This window comes from Chinchilla lanigera, unplaced genomic scaffold (assembly GCF_000276665.1).
Source record: "Chinchilla lanigera isolate Chin_1 unplaced genomic scaffold, ChiLan1.0 scaffold00062, whole genome shotgun sequence".
Taxonomy (NCBI): Eukaryota; Metazoa; Chordata; class Mammalia; order Rodentia; family Chinchillidae; genus Chinchilla; species Chinchilla lanigera.
Window position 1 is genome coordinate 7,442,196 of NW_004955463.1, and position 16,050 is coordinate 7,458,245.

Sequence of the window (16,050 nt, forward strand, 5' to 3'; positions counted from 1 at the left end):
GAAGGCAAAAACTAGCGTGATGATACCTAAATAGTGTTTAATTTTGTTTTGATTAGGGAATAAATAGGTATTAGAAATTGATTTTAGTGGCTTCTAAGCATTTTAGCATTTAAAATTTTTCTTAAAACTTATTTAAAAGAACCAAAATTAGGCCTACCCATCTCCATCAAAGGAGTCATCTCTGGTTTTAGTAAGTCCTTAGCATAGTTGCTAATTGATGTGCTTACATTTATCTTCAATTAATCATTACTTCTCCTAAGCAAGTAGGATTATAATTTGCAAAATTGCATTATCTACTTAAAAGTACTCAAGTGATTTCTCTCTTAGAACTCTCTCTGATTGAATCCCTGTTTTATATGTCTCTTCTTAAAAATAATAAATTATTCAGCACTATTATTTCATGTAATAAATACTAATGTGAGAGGTATCAGGGATGTAGTAGTGAAATATGAACAAGTTTATCCTAAAAACAAGTTGAAAATGCTGTTAATGAAAAGTTTCTAAGTGAGAAATTTGTCAAGTTGAAATTTTGCTTTTGAAGAAAAGATGCAGAGAAGTGAGGAATAAAGATCTGAAGTGTGAATTCTTAAGGCATGATTGTTATGGCTTGTGTTTAGATGTCCCCCCAAGTGTGTATGTGGTCATAGGTGAAGCTTTTGCAGAGGTGGCTAAATTTAGAGTATGTGATGCTGGGATTGATTCATGGTGCAATGCTAGACTCAAGGGCACTAGGATTAATGATGTGAGTGCTATCTGCCTTAAGTATCCTGGATAAGATATAAGGTACAGAATGAACTGTGGTCATCCCTTGTTGCTTTGCTACCTTCTGCCTGCCATAAACTGTTCTCCTTTGTGATGCCACCCTGCCTTGGAGCCAGCCAATTATGAACTGAAACCTGTTCAAACTGTGAGCTAAATAAACCTTACTCCTTTAACTTTGAGTGCCAGCTATTTTGTCCCAGCAACAAGAAAAGTAACAAAAACAGAATTTGGTACCAGAGAAGTGGGGGTCATTGCTGTGACACTACCTAGCCAGCTGGCATAGGAGTCTTTGGAGCTGGTTTGTGGGAAAGGTTAAGAGTTAGGAAAGGTTTGTAGATGAAAAAGTAGAGCTGGAATGTCTTAAGCTTGATGGGAGATTCTGTTAAGATCTCAGAAGAACAGAAAGCTGATAGAAAAGTTTCCAGTAAAAACCAGGTTCAGGAGGTTTTGGCTTGAAAGAAAGACTGCAGTGGTTGTTGGACTCTAGATGACTTAAGTTATGCTTTGGCAGAAAGTTTGCACTTTGCTCTCATCCAGAGATTTTTTCCTGAGACTGAGATTAAGGGCAGTGGACTAATTAATCTGGAAAAAGAAATTTCAGGGCAATATAACTTTGAGGTGGTGGCATGGCTCTGTTTGGAGCTTTTAGCCAGATTTATGTTGAGAATCAAGAACAAAGAGCCCAGCAGATTTAAAACTTTTTTAGTGTGACCAGAAAGGAAGCACCAGTAAAGTTGCAGGCTGCAAAGATGGAACAGAGGAGCTATTGATCACTGAAAAGACTAGCAAGAAAATGCCAAGTATTTTAGAAGAAAACATCAGAAAAGATGGCCTGAGGACATCACGAGAACCAATAGGACTCCACCCTCTGCAGCCTCAGAGTTGCAAAAGTGAAATACTTTTCTTTGAGAAAAAAGTATTAGAGCATCATGTTCCAGAATGGCAACAGCTTAGGGAAGTTGTTTCTCAGGATTTGGTTCATAAACACTTGCCCCCTACAGAGAGAAGGAAGCCTGGCTATTGCTTCAGTTGGCAACAGACATTGGCATCATTCACTTAGTGCTGGTATTAGGTGCATACAGAATGCAAGAGTTGTGGGGTCAGGAAGGCTTCCACCCAGATTTCTGAAGAAGACCTGGGAATTCAGGCAGATTGTCCCTGAGAGCGCATTGTGTAAAGCTGAGTGTAAAGCTGAAGGTGCAGTGGAGACTCCATAAGTTTGGAGAAGCCAGGAATGTGGATTGTCTGAGGAAAACTGTGAGGGAACAGATCTGGTTCCAGAGAAAACCACAAGAGCTACAACCACAGACAGTGTCATAGTGGTGGAGCCACCCAAGATCTTTGGAGTTCACAACTTGGCAGAGATTGCTGGGGATGCTGGAAGTGGAACTGTGGGATTTAATGTTTTCCCTACTAGATTTCGGTCCTGCTTTGTTCCTATACCTTGTTATCTCATTTGTAATTTTGGGGATGGAAATGTCTATCTTGTACCATTGTGTTTTGGAAGCATTTAACTTTCTTTTCATTTGTACAGGGGCTCACAGCTAAGAGTTTGTCTTAAATCTCAGAGGAGGGGCTTGGACTTTTCAGCAATGCTGAAAGTGTTAGCACCTTGGCAACTCCTATAAACGCCTTTTGCATAAAGGGATATGCATGAGTCTTTGGGAGGTGCAGGGGCAGAATGCTATGGCTTGTGTTTAGATATCACTTCAAAGCCTCATGTGGTCATAGGTGGGGCTTTTGCAGAGGTAGCTGAATCTAGAGTGTGTGATGCTGGGATTGATTCATGGTGCAATGTTAGGCTCAAGGGCACTAGGAGTAATGGTGTGAGGCTATCCACCCTAAGTATCCTGAATAAGATATAAGGGACAGAAAGAACTGTGGTTACCCTTTGTTGCTTTGCTACCCTCTGCCCGCCATGGACTGTTCACCTCTGTGATGTTTGTCTGTCTTGCCACCCTGCCTTGGAGCCAGCCAATTACAAACTGTGAGTTAAATAAACCTTACCTCCTTTAACTTTGGGTGTCAGGTATTTTGTCCTAATAGTGAGAAAAGTAACTAACACAATGTTAGTTATCCTAACTTTCAAAAGTATGAAACAACAGTAAGCCTTGGTTTTCTGAGACTGGAACTTGGGATTAAAATCATCATCAATCAAAATGGTCCCCACTCCCTTCCTCTCACAGAGAAAATTGTTTATTACACAGAAAACACAAAGAGTGGCATCCTTTAAATTTAGAATGTAGGAGATGGAAGATATAGCTTTGAATTTTGTGTCAGAAAGCCATTGAATACACAGGCATAACAAATTTGCTTTATTTTTACAGAAATTTCATTTGAAATTACCCTTTCAAGATAAAAATGGGCAGAAATTCAAGCTCAAAGAAAGTTTGTGTTTTTTTATGAATGAAGTTTTCTGCACTCCAACAACATTCTATTGTTTAGTGATCTGAGAGCACACAGGAGTGCAAGCCTTAAATGTGAATGCTACACACACACTGATCCGTTTGCACTGCAGCCTAAGAAGCAGGTCAGTAATGCCTAGAAAACATAGGATGGCTCTAAAGGCCAGGAGCCATCCTTTGCTGTCTGAGTGATGCTTCATGCAGGCAGCAGTTTTCACGAGGAAAGACACTGGTTAGAAGTGAATAAAAGCTCATTTCCACTGTTTATTCCTCTATAATACCAAAAATAGTCTGCCACAAAGTAGGGAGTGGGAGAATCTAATAGCTAACTAGTGCTTTGTCTATTTAAATTTTTAAAATCAGATTTTGTTGGTATATTTTAGATATACATAGTCATCACATTTATCATAAGAGAATTTGTACCTTTGCATGGTATAACTTGTTTCTTTTTTCCCCTTTCCCTACCCTTCCCTTCAACCTCTCCTCTCCCCTCCATTTATAAAAGCTTTGTATCCATGTTTTCCTTCATTTCTCATCTTTAGACTTTTACCAGCTTTCCTTTCCTTTCCATCCCTCCTTTGTTCCCCTCCCCATTTGAACATTTTCTTCCTATTTTACAATATCTATTATACATTTTGTTTCTTATTTACACTATTGGTTTCTCACATCAGAGAAAAATTTGGGATTTAAACATGTGTGTCCAATTTATTTCATTTAAGAATGTGGTCACAAGGTGAATCCCATTACCTAGAAATGTCTCAAGCTTATGCTTCTTTATGGCACAGTCATACTCTGGTGTATATTAAAAAAAATGCATCTTCTTTATCCATTCACTAGTTGATATGCCCTTGGGTTATTTCCAAGATTTGGCTGTTATAAACTGTGTCACTGTAAACATGAGCATGCATATATCACTATGGTATGATGCTTTTAATTCTTTTGGGAAAATACCAAGAAAGGAATAACTGGGCCAAATAGAACCTCCAGTCCTAGTTTTTTGAGAAATGTCCACAGTGCTTGCACCAGTCTACATTTTATAGAAGGTAGGGGAAATGGAAAAAATATATACACATACAAGATAGTTAAGATAGTTATACTACTAATTTCTCTTAATTCAGTGAAAAGAAAGGTTTGTACTTAGAGTATTTGATCAATTTTCATGCATATATCTTGTAATCTGAGCAACCACTTTGAAGATAACAATATGCAATGTATTGACCATCATCAATTTCTTATCTTGTTTTGAAATTTTGTGTCTTTGTTCTCATTGTTTTTTCTCTTTAAAATAATGAAAAAATAGAAAGCAGTCCAGAGTGAGGCTGGGAAGCCACCTGAAAGTCTAACAAGGTGAGAGCACAGAATCGTGAAGGCACGTACAAAAAATTGAGGTGTTAGGTTTGAACTGCTGAAAGATACGGTTGCCTGGTGCTTTCAGGGCAGTTGACAATTTGCATGTTTTTCATGGCCTTTAACACAGTGGGAAACCCATGACCTTGCTTTATTTAGGTGAAAACTGAATATTCTTATTGTAAGATCAGTTTTAAGAGCTGTGTTTGTAATTGATTACATGAAAGCAAACTCTTCAGAAGTTTTCAAGTATTGAATTTTTCAGCCCCTCAGATATTTTTCTCTGTGAATGCATTGAAACTATTCAGTTTTCATGATACTTATGAATTTGTAGAAATGAAGAAATACATCCTCAAATTTTTGACGTATAAAGTATATCTTATTTTAGACTTTAACGATCATTTTATGGACTTAAATTACACTGCTGTCTGTCAGACTGTGCAAATGAAAAAATACCTTCTTGACATAATCAAAATAAAATATTTGAGCCCATAACTAAATTACATATTTATCTTCAGTACATCTGATTCATTGTCTCAGAAAGAATTCATGTAATTTTTGGATATTAAAAAACCTTCTGTTTAAATGAGGCACTGATTTAATGATGCATTGATTCTTTACATGAAATGTCCAGAATAGGTAAAAACTAGAGACAGAAAGTAGATTTGTGATTGCTGAGGGCTGAGAAGTTGGCGATAGAGAAAAATTGGGACTGATAGCTAATAGGCATGGTGGAAATGAAAATATTTTGAAATTAAATTGTAGTGATATTTGAGAAACACCCTCTTATGTTCCATTAAGTCCTAACATATTTGCACATAGTAGTACCTATCACTGTAGGTACTGACATAGCAAACTCAGATGGTTGTCCTCAAAGTTACTCAGTGGTGAGACTTGCTACAGCGTATATCTCATCTTTCACAAAGTTGGAGTAGGGCCAGTGATTTCAAACTCATACAAAATGTGCAATGTTTTCTGGTGTAATTAACAAGAAAGAATGTAAGTGACTGATGCTATGTCTCTAATTTTGGCTCAACTGTAAAATCATCTTTTAAAACCAGGCACTACAATATAAAGAAATTATATTTAAATAACAATGCTCCATCTGTAGAAACTCAAAGTCAATTACACTAACCCATCATTTTCTCTATGTCCCAATTGTTAAGGATGCAGGCAAGTAAAAAGGATAATCTCTTAGAATCTTTTTTCCTTCCTGTTTCAGTTGTGCAATGAGTGAACAAATGCATACAAAGAAGATGCATTAAAGAAGATCACGTATGTGAAAGAAAATAACAGAGTGTCTAGCATGTGGTAGGTAAGTGATAAATAAATGGCACAGTAGTTTCTTAATAAATAGAAGTGTTTCTTCTTGCTAAATAGAAAGCAGGCTTCATCTTGAAGCTTTTTTACTAATACATAATTACTATTTCATTATATGAGAGATTTAAGATATAATTAGTGACTTTCAGTAATTACACCTTTGCCTGTTAGGGTAAGGGTGAAAGGAAAAAATGTAGAAAGGAGATAATCAATACAGCCTTTTTTAGGACCTATACTTTATAAGCACAGGGAAATGAATATTCCATCTTTTTGGTGAGTGTTGATGTTTCTAGCCTTTCACTCTGTTCTCCTTTGAGAACTGTCAGGAAAAATTTAATTTTCACTCTTCTGCTTTGAGACCCATGAATCAAGATGTAGAGGTAGGAACTTGGGAGACAAAGACACTTTCCACCTAACAGCATCAGCCTTCATGCTGATTTGAGAGAGGTGCTGAGTGCCCAGATACCATGCCAAATTACTTTGACCTGTGACAGTAATGGGACATGGGTAGATTAGAGAATTCAGAGAAAGCACAAAGCACAGCGTGGCACCTGTACAATTTCTTTAAATATTCCCATAGTGGACAAGCAGCTAATAACACATTCCTCCAGCCAGGAGTTGGTAATCTCCAAATCACCTTTAAGGGAACTCTAAATGTAGACACAAGTCTGTAGACTTCCTAAATCTGGATAGTGGCAGCTTTTCTTAAAAGTTGCATAGAAAAAGTGAATTGACCTCCTTTAGGCAGGCCTATCATTCATTCGCTCACTAATTTCATTCTTTGATTTAACAATAAATAATCAGTATTAAGTGTGTGCTAGGTACTAGAGAGACTCTATTAAATTAAGACATTTAAAATTAATAGTGATGCTGAAAAATAGCTATAGAAAAGAGAAAAGAAAATACATGAAATTCTAGCCTTTTTCTCTGTCTTGGTTACTTTTCTCTTATTGCAAGAGAAGTTACATGATGCCCAAAATTAAGGAAGGAAAGGCTTATTTAGCTAACAATTTGTGGAGGTTTCAGTCCATACTTGGTTGGCTCCAAGGCAGAGTGGCACATGGCAGAGGGCAACAGTTCACAGTGGTGGAAAACAGCAAATGCAACAAGAGCAAAAAGGGAGGAGCAGAAGGAATCCTCTTTCTCCCCCTTATATTGTATGCAGGTGACCCGCCCCCATAATCCAAGCATTGGACCATGAATCAATCAAAAACTCTAGAAGCCCACCTCCATGACTGGATGAGGCTTTGGGGGGATATCTAGACACAAACCATAACACTCTTTAAGAAGAACCAGTGTGGTTATTGGGTCAATTTAATAGAGATTATGATCAAAGTGGCAACAAACAAATTAGAAAACATGGAGTGATTAGTTGGCTTGCATCAGAAAAAGAAAGCTTTCCTGGAAGATGAAAAAGAAGAGGAAAGGGAAGTAGTGAAGGAGAGAGAAAAGTTTGTACAAGTTGAATCCGCCTGAAACCAATTTTGAAGATCTCAAAAGAGGATGCATGGTGAGGGCTGTTGTGGCAACTTATGCGAATGTAGAATTATGAAAAAAAACTATGGGAAGGAAGGAAAAGGAGAAAGAGTTTGCATAATTGACTCTAGTTTTTGGAATTTTCTTTTCCATCAAATTTATTTTAAATGGATAATCCACTGCATGATTTCAGACAAAAGGAAGAGTGTGTTAAGTGAAACCATCGCTTTCTTAATCTATCACATATTTCCCCTTCCTTAAGTACCAATTATTGTTCCTTATATGTCCTTTCAGGGATATTTTGTGCATATAAAAGCACATATAAATATATCATACTTTCTTTTTATGCAAATGGATCACACTGTATGGAGGAAAAATATTGAAATTGTTCTGAGATCCTAAGTACAATTTGGGGAAAAGGAACTGTTTGGTACTTAACATAATCAGGTAAAGAATCAAAGATTGTATTTGTCATAGATAAATTCCTTGGGAAGAGGCTCTGAGACTCTGAGGTATGTGTGGAGAGGATCACTGTGGCTACTTGGTAGCTACTTCTCCTTTCTAGCTCTTGACCAAACAACCCAGCCTTTTACCACTGTTGCTAAGTCTTATCTTAGGTCACTTTTCTTTGGTGCAAAGTGGGTGACCAGACAACTACTAAAGCTTGATGTATGGGAAGATTTGACTTCACCATTGGTCTTCGGAGCCCCCTCTGAAGGTTTGTAGTGGAGTAGGAGTCCATTTTGGGTGTAGACCCTCATATTAAGGTGACCAATACATTAACCAAGCCCTATCTTTTTCCTTCTCTCCTAACTGTTCACAAGGGCCCCTAATGTAGCCATAAATGTGAGCTAAGGAAGAGGTGCTGTATGATGGTGAATAAAGTGGGGGTCTGGGGCACTGCCTATATAGCTTGGTTTTGCCCTTTGCCCCTACTCATCCTTAATCCTAAATGTGTCATTTGCATTTTAGGATAGATGCTGCTGAAACTACATAACCCTGTACCCCTGGGGGTCTGACAGAAGACTGTTCATGACAGGCATCTCTTTTGAACAAGTAACCACACATGATCATTTCATGTCCCATGGTCACTCATTCCATCTCTACCAAACCTAATGGTACTCCACAAGCTGGTTTTCAAATGGTTTACAGTTACTTGCTGTGAACAGTATAATCTAGTTCCAGAACCCTAAGCATCTATGTTGTGTTTCTTGGGTTGGAACTTTCTATAAAACCCATGTAGTATCATTTACCATTTCCCACCACAGATAACTCTAACTGTAGGCTTGGCTGAGTCTAATTGTAAAGCGACAGGTGTACTTGAATTGTAGCTTTGATCTCCTGTACAACCTTTTGCTATTCTGGGCATTTCTCCAAGCCTTGACATTTAGTAAAGTTTCCTTGACATTTAGTAAAATAAGCCAGAGTCATATTTCTAAGTGTTGAATATGATGCCTCCTAAACCTGAACATCCTTTCCAGGTGTTATGGTTCTATGTTGCTGGTGGAAAGTGTCAAACACATTAATGTATCCCTCACTTTGAAAAGGATAGCTCATTATGCCCTACACCACTGACCTTGAATATCTTTGCTGATGTAGGTCCTTGAATCTTTGCTAGGTTTCTTTTCTGTCATTTGGAATATGCATCTTACCAAGCTTCCAACACACTTGCTAATTTTTGCTAACCTGGTTCAATCAACATGATGTTATCAATATAAAGGATCAAAATGATATTCTACAGAATACCCAGCGAATTCATTTCTCTGTGGGCTGTGTTTTGACAGATAGTAAAATAGTCAATTTAGCCCTGTGGCAAGGCAATAAATTATATTATAATCTGCACCAAGTAATTGTAAAGTTTCTGATAGAAATAAAAATGAAGGCATTTACAGCTCAGTAGCCACATATATACCAGAGGCAATATTAATTTGCTCCAACAAAGATATCACATCTGATACTGTGTGTACTACAGCATTAGTTGAGTTTGAGGTAGCTTATTACCATTTTCCAATATACAATTTCTGTAGGAGCCAGACTGGAAAATTAATGGATGTATGATTTAGACCTCTAGCTCCCATATCCTCTAGGTATTTAAGGATGGACTGAATCTTTGTCATTCTTCCCTGGGATATATTAGTTTTTGATTTACCATTATTGCTGAGGGAGAAGAGACTTCCACTTGATCTTTCCCATTTTGATAGTTTATCCCACACTAAGAATCCAATATAGGTATTCTATCAACTGTTGCTTTGTCTAATCCAATAATACATACATCCATAAATGCATATCTTTGCAAGATAAAAAATAAATTAATTGTGTACAAAATACAATGATATTATATTTTTATGTACTAAGATGGACAATAAGAAATACCAAATATTGGCAAAGAAGTGGAAGAATTACTAGTGAGAATGTAAAGCGGAAATGTTCTGTGCTTTGGAGAACAGTTTGATGTTCTCCAAAAAACAGATAAACACTTTCAATGGGGCAGTGATGTGTTCCTGTAATCCCATCTACTTGGGAGGTTGAGGCAAGGAGAATAACAAGTTCAAAGCCAGCTTGGGCAACATAGTGAGAACTGTCTCAAAATAAAAATGAAAAAGGCTGGGGATATAGCTCAGTGGTAGGGAACTCCTGTGTTCAGTCCCCAGTACCCCTCCTCGAAAAAGGTTCTACACTTTGCGTATGATACATTCTTTCCATTTCTAGATATTTATCGAAGAAAAACAAAAACAAATATGCACAACATTTGAACACAACTCTCATAGTAGCTTTATTTAACACAAATGCCCATCAATAGATGAATAAACTGAACAAATTTAGTACATTAATACAATAAAACACTATTAAGAAAAGAAATATACTAGTGATGCACCCAGTAATGTAGGTGAATCTTGAAATAATCATACTGAGTAAAAGAAGGCAGACATCTGCCCAGAGTACATATTATATTAGTCAACTTATATGAAATTCTAAGAAATACAAACTAATCTATATCAATGGAAAGTAGGTCTGTGGTTACCTGGAAACAGGCAGGACATATTGATGGGTGTCAGAAAGGGAAGGAAATGTTTATTATTTCAATTACAGTGAATTTTTTATGCTTATAAGCACAATCAAAGTTTTTATTAAGTTGTACACTTGATCTATATACAATATTTTGAATGTTACGCCTCACAAAAATGATTAAAATATGCATCTCTTTTGAACAAGTAACTTCACTTATTGAGATATGTATAAATTCTGTTTACTATAGCACTGATTGACATTGCAAAAAATTGATTACAATGCAATGTCCTTTATAAGAGGATTAGTTAAATAAATTTTGATGCCTTCATACCATGGAACACAAAATACTAAAGTTATTTTACATCAAAATATGTTCAAGATATTTTAAGTATAAATAGTAATTTGCTTGCTGATGAGGATAATGAATGGCACAGGGGCAATGGAGAACAGTTTGCAATTCCTCAAAAAATTACATGTAGAATTACCATAGGACCCCCAAATTCCCTTCATATCCAAGAGAAGTGAAGATATATGTCTCTGAAAAATTTGGGCATGAATGCACATAGCCACACTGTTCATAGTAACCAAAAAATGATATTTTGCAAATGGGAAGAGGATCAAGAGATGGAAGGAAGTTATTCAGAATTTTTATATTTTCTTGATTCAGCTTTGGTAATTCATACATATCTAGGAATCTGTCCATTTCTTCTGTGTTTTCCACCTTATGAGAGAAAAGATTTTCAAAATAGGTATTGATGATCTTCTGAATTTCTACAGGATCTGTAGTGATTTCACCCTTTTCATTCCTCATTGCATGAATTTAAGTCTTCTTTCTCCTTTTTTTTTTTTTTCATAAGATTGGCTAAGGGTTTACCAATTTTATTTATTTTTTTAAAGAACCAACTCTTCAATTCATTAATTATTTGCACTACTTTCTTAGTCTCAATTTTGTTAATTTATCTTCTGATCTTTGTATTTCCTGCCTTGTATGGGCTTTGGGTTTGACTTGCTCGTCTTTTTTCTAGAAGCTTGAGGTGCAACATTAGGTTGTTTATTTGTGCTCGTTCTGTTTTCCTGTTGTGAGAACTCACCACTATAATTTTCCCTCTTAGCTCTCATGTATCCCACAGGTTTGGTATGTTGTATCTGGATTTTTGTTTAAAACATGCTCAGTAGAAGAAAGATAGCCTCTTTAATAAATGGTGCTGGAAAAACTGGCTCTCTACATGCCAAAGACTAAAACTAGACCCATGTCTGTCACTATGCACTAAACTAAAGTCAAAATGGATCAAAGATCTAAATGTTAAAACAGAAACACACAATCTACTGGAAGAGAAGGTAAGTAGAAATCTTGAAGACATAGGTGTGGGCAGAGAATTCACGAACAAAACCCAAACTGCATGGGAAATACTTCAAAAAATCAACAACTGGGATCTCATCTTATTAAAAAGCTTTCACACATCAAAAGAAATCACCAACAGAGTGAAAAGACAACACACAGAGTGGGAAAAAATTTTAGCCAATTGTCCTTCAGACAAAGGACTTCTATCTAGAATATATAAAGAATTGAAAAAAAAATCAGACATCCCAAATTCAAAGACCCAATACAAAAATGGGCATCTGAGATGAATATGCACTTCTCAGATGAAGAAATACAAATGGCAAATAAACACATGAAAAAATGTTCACGATCACTGGTCATTTGAGAGATGAAAATTAAAACACAGATTTCTTCTTACCCCAGAAAGAATGATTATCATCAAGAAATCAAACAATAACAAATGCTGGAGGGACTGTGGGGAAAAAAGAAGACTTCTGCACTGTTGGTGGGAGTGTAGACTGGTGCAACCACTGTGGAAATCAATGTAGAGATTCCTCAAAAAACTAAGATTAGGGGTCCCATCTTACCCAGCTATTCCTCTTCTGGGTATCTTTCCAGAAGAATTGAAAACATCATACCACAGCAGTGTATATGCACCCATGTTTATAGCAGCACAGTTTATAATAGCTAAATCTTGGAAACAACCAAAATACCTATCAGATGAAGAAAGGCTTAAAATATGTGGTCTTTTGATACAATGGTGTATTACTCATCCATAAAGAAGTATAAACTCGATATATTTTTAGGTAAATGGATGCAACCTGAGACCACACTCATAAATGAAATAAATCAGACTTGCATGTGTAAACACTGTATTGTCTCCCTGGTGTGAGAAACTGAAAGACGAAATAAGCTCTAAAATGTACAGTAGATATTGTGAAGTGGGAAGAAATTGTTCAAAAGGAAAAAGGATCTGAGATGGATGAAAGGGGAAAGGACAGTAGGGAAAAGGGAAATAACGCAAGTCAATTGTACTATTAGTGTTTCTTAGTTCATTAAAAAGGAAGGCTTGTGGGAATATTGACTGGAGAAATTTTTATTCCCATATCTTGTGCCCTGACCAACTACTTTAATGATACATATAACATATTCATTATTATTTTTCTTCTATTATTTTGTTATGAAAATTTGTTTTATCTGTTTTCCATAAAATAAAAACAAAAATAAATCATTAAAAAAAGAGATAGAAGGAGGCAGGTAGTAGTGGAAAATGGGACCTAAAATTTAAGATTGCTGTGTACATGTACCACCTCTCCACAACGAATGTAATCATTACGCACTGCAAGAATGTACTAATAAAATTTTCTTAAAAGTGGAAACAACTCAAATGTTCCAGTTGATAAACAGATAAATCAAAGGGGTATCCATATAATGAATTATCACTCAGATATGAAAAGGGTTGAAGTACTGATACACTCTGGTTAGCACAGATTAACTTAGAAGCATTGTGCTACATGAAGGAAGCCAGATGGGAAAGGCCATACATTGTAAGAGTTCACTGATATGACATATCCGGAGTAGGGAAATCCATAAAGTCAAAGGTAGTGACTGACAGAGTCTCAGGGGAGGAGGAATTAGGACTAAGTAGTAATACCTATAGGGTTTCTTTTTAGGAGGATAAAATATTCTAGATGATGCACAGTTGGTAGTATAACAGAATATAGTGATACTACTGAGTGGGTAGTTTCAAATAGTAAATTTTATGTTTGCATGGTGTAGCTCAATTAAAAACTGTTATTATAAAAATACCTGTGGGGCCAGGGGCATAGCTCAACAGCACAAGCCTGTCTGGCAAGTGCATGGTCCTGAGTTCAATTCCTGGTACCAAACAAACAAACAAATAAACAAACAAACTTGTGAAGGTAGATTCAGGCATGTGCCTGTAATCTGAGCTACTTGAGATATTGAGTAGGATGATCACAAACAAGTTCAGGGTCAACCTGGACAACACAGCCAGACTCCATTTCAACCTACCAACTAACCAACAGACCAAACCTATGAGTAGTAGAAGGCATAATGTAAAAAAGTAATTTGGATATAGTATAATCAAGTGTGGTAGAATGCCATTTTTGTTTAAAAATCCTATGTGTATGGTAATATATGCATATAAAACAATCGATGAAAACTTTGAAAAACAATTTCTTCTAGCCTTTTGAAATGTACAGTATAATATTGTAATCTATTTTTACCTTACTATGCAATGATACAGCACAGCTACTGGCTCATGTCTAGTTGTAACTTAGTACCTACTAACCTACATTTTCTCTTCCCTCCTTAGCCTCTGGTAACCACCATTCTACTCTTCACTTCTGCGAGATCCACTATTCTAGAGGTAAAAAAATTATAGTTCTTGTGTGGTAGTCAATGGCCTGGCTATCTGGTTGGGAGCTAAGAAGGAAAAGGATGGGAAGATTGGGGCAAAGAGGTCTGGGATAGAGGTTTAGGGAAGTGGACACAAATTGTGAAGAATTTTGTATTACATATTAACAGTCACCATGGAAGAGGCACTGGACAACCAAGTAGTCAAAATAACTTAAACCAACTGACGTGACTCCTATTGCTATTGGCCATGTCAGAATTGGACTGATGGCACATGAGCAGAGTGGCCGTGGTAGTGCAGACATCCAGCTAGGGTATCCACTTCTCAGAAAAGGAGGTATAGTGTAGGCCTACAGCATGGGTACCACACTATGTAGAAGCTGGCCTCACGGGATGCAGAAACAGCCTGTGAGCCAATTGCGCTCCTTGCAGTAGGAAACCAGAAAGATGCATTTTCATGGCTATAACAGTCTCCAGTTTGTGCTGTATAAATTGATTTAGATTCAGTAAAATCCACCTAATTGACCCACTGACCCAGCTATAGTGCTCAAAAATTGTTCATCATGTTTGCAGTATGAGTGTGCTTCCTCTAGGCTGCTTCTAAGTGTAGAGGGGATCATAAGCAGGCCTGTGCCTGAAAGATGCTGGCTTTCTCTGAAAGGCAAGTTTGGCTCAAGGACCTTGTTTAAAACCACACTTCAGTCTAAGAAGTAACTTCCTTATTTCCTTTGTTTCTTCCTCTATAGCTTTTTCTCTTTCTTTACTGTAGGCAAACCTGCATCATATTCTGATGACTCCTGCATTAACTCCTCCATTTTCCCTCATTGGTATTTCTTGTAATAAATTTCTTGCACATCTAATCGCATGTTGGCATTGGCTTCCTGCACGATGCAGACTAACACAGGTGGCTTGTATATTTGCTGGTGGGGGTCTAAGACAGAATGGCAGGTATGTCAATCTTGCATGCTAAGTGTGGTCCACTGGTAGTGGCTGCCATGAGAGTGCTGGGTTGAAAAAGATCCTAAAGTTGTATGTGGGCCATTGTAATGAATGGCATGGTCTACTGGAAGGGTCCATTATGAAATTAAGGGAATATCATTTTGCTCTTTCATTAATCAGTACTACTGAATTGAAATGGGCAATTCTCTATCAAGAAGAGTCAGGTCAGAGAGCTACTTTCTGTAAAATTTTTGTTAATGATGAACGATATGTATGATGACAATGAATAATTAATGATTAATAATAGCGATGATTATATGAGGCAATAGTATATGCTCATGTAATCATATATGATTAATAATGTTTAATGATGAATGATAATCATAAAGTGGTATTATATGGAGGATCCTAAAGGGATATTAAATGTAAGAGAATATGTAGCTTAATAATATGAGCACTAATCTTACTGAACGATGGTGAATAACATGGAGTCTAGAGAAAAAGATTCATGGTACAAGGGTTTTTTAGTGGTTTCCATCTCTGGCTGGGGGTGACTATGCTCTGATGAGCTGAGGTGATTTTTCTTGTTGCCTTGGCAGGTTTGTATCACGGAGTCCATCATAACAGGATACTATTCATGAATACCACTCATTTTCCTTTATCTGATTTTATACTTGCCAAGCAACATTCTGATGTTAATCAGGTTTTGGAGTTGATTTTCCTACTGAAAAAAATATGCTGACCAGTTGAAAAAGATATTAAAGTCGGCCTAGCATTTCTTTCTTTCCTTTAAAAAGTCATTTTTGAATTATAAAAATAATACATGCTTATCATAAAATAATAATAAAGATATAAAAGCCAAATAAAATTTGAAGTCCACTTCTTACACTTAGCCTCTTTCCAACACTAATTCTTAGGAGAAACACTTTATTGTTGTAAGCTAATTCATTTCTCCATTGGATACCTGGGGCTTAAGGTGTTTTCTTATGACTGTGTTTAGAAAGAATCTTGTGAATTTGCTCTGATTAAACAAAGAAAACTGTCTTTCTAAATACATAAAAGAGGCCAACCCTTTCACTGAATCCTTTTTAT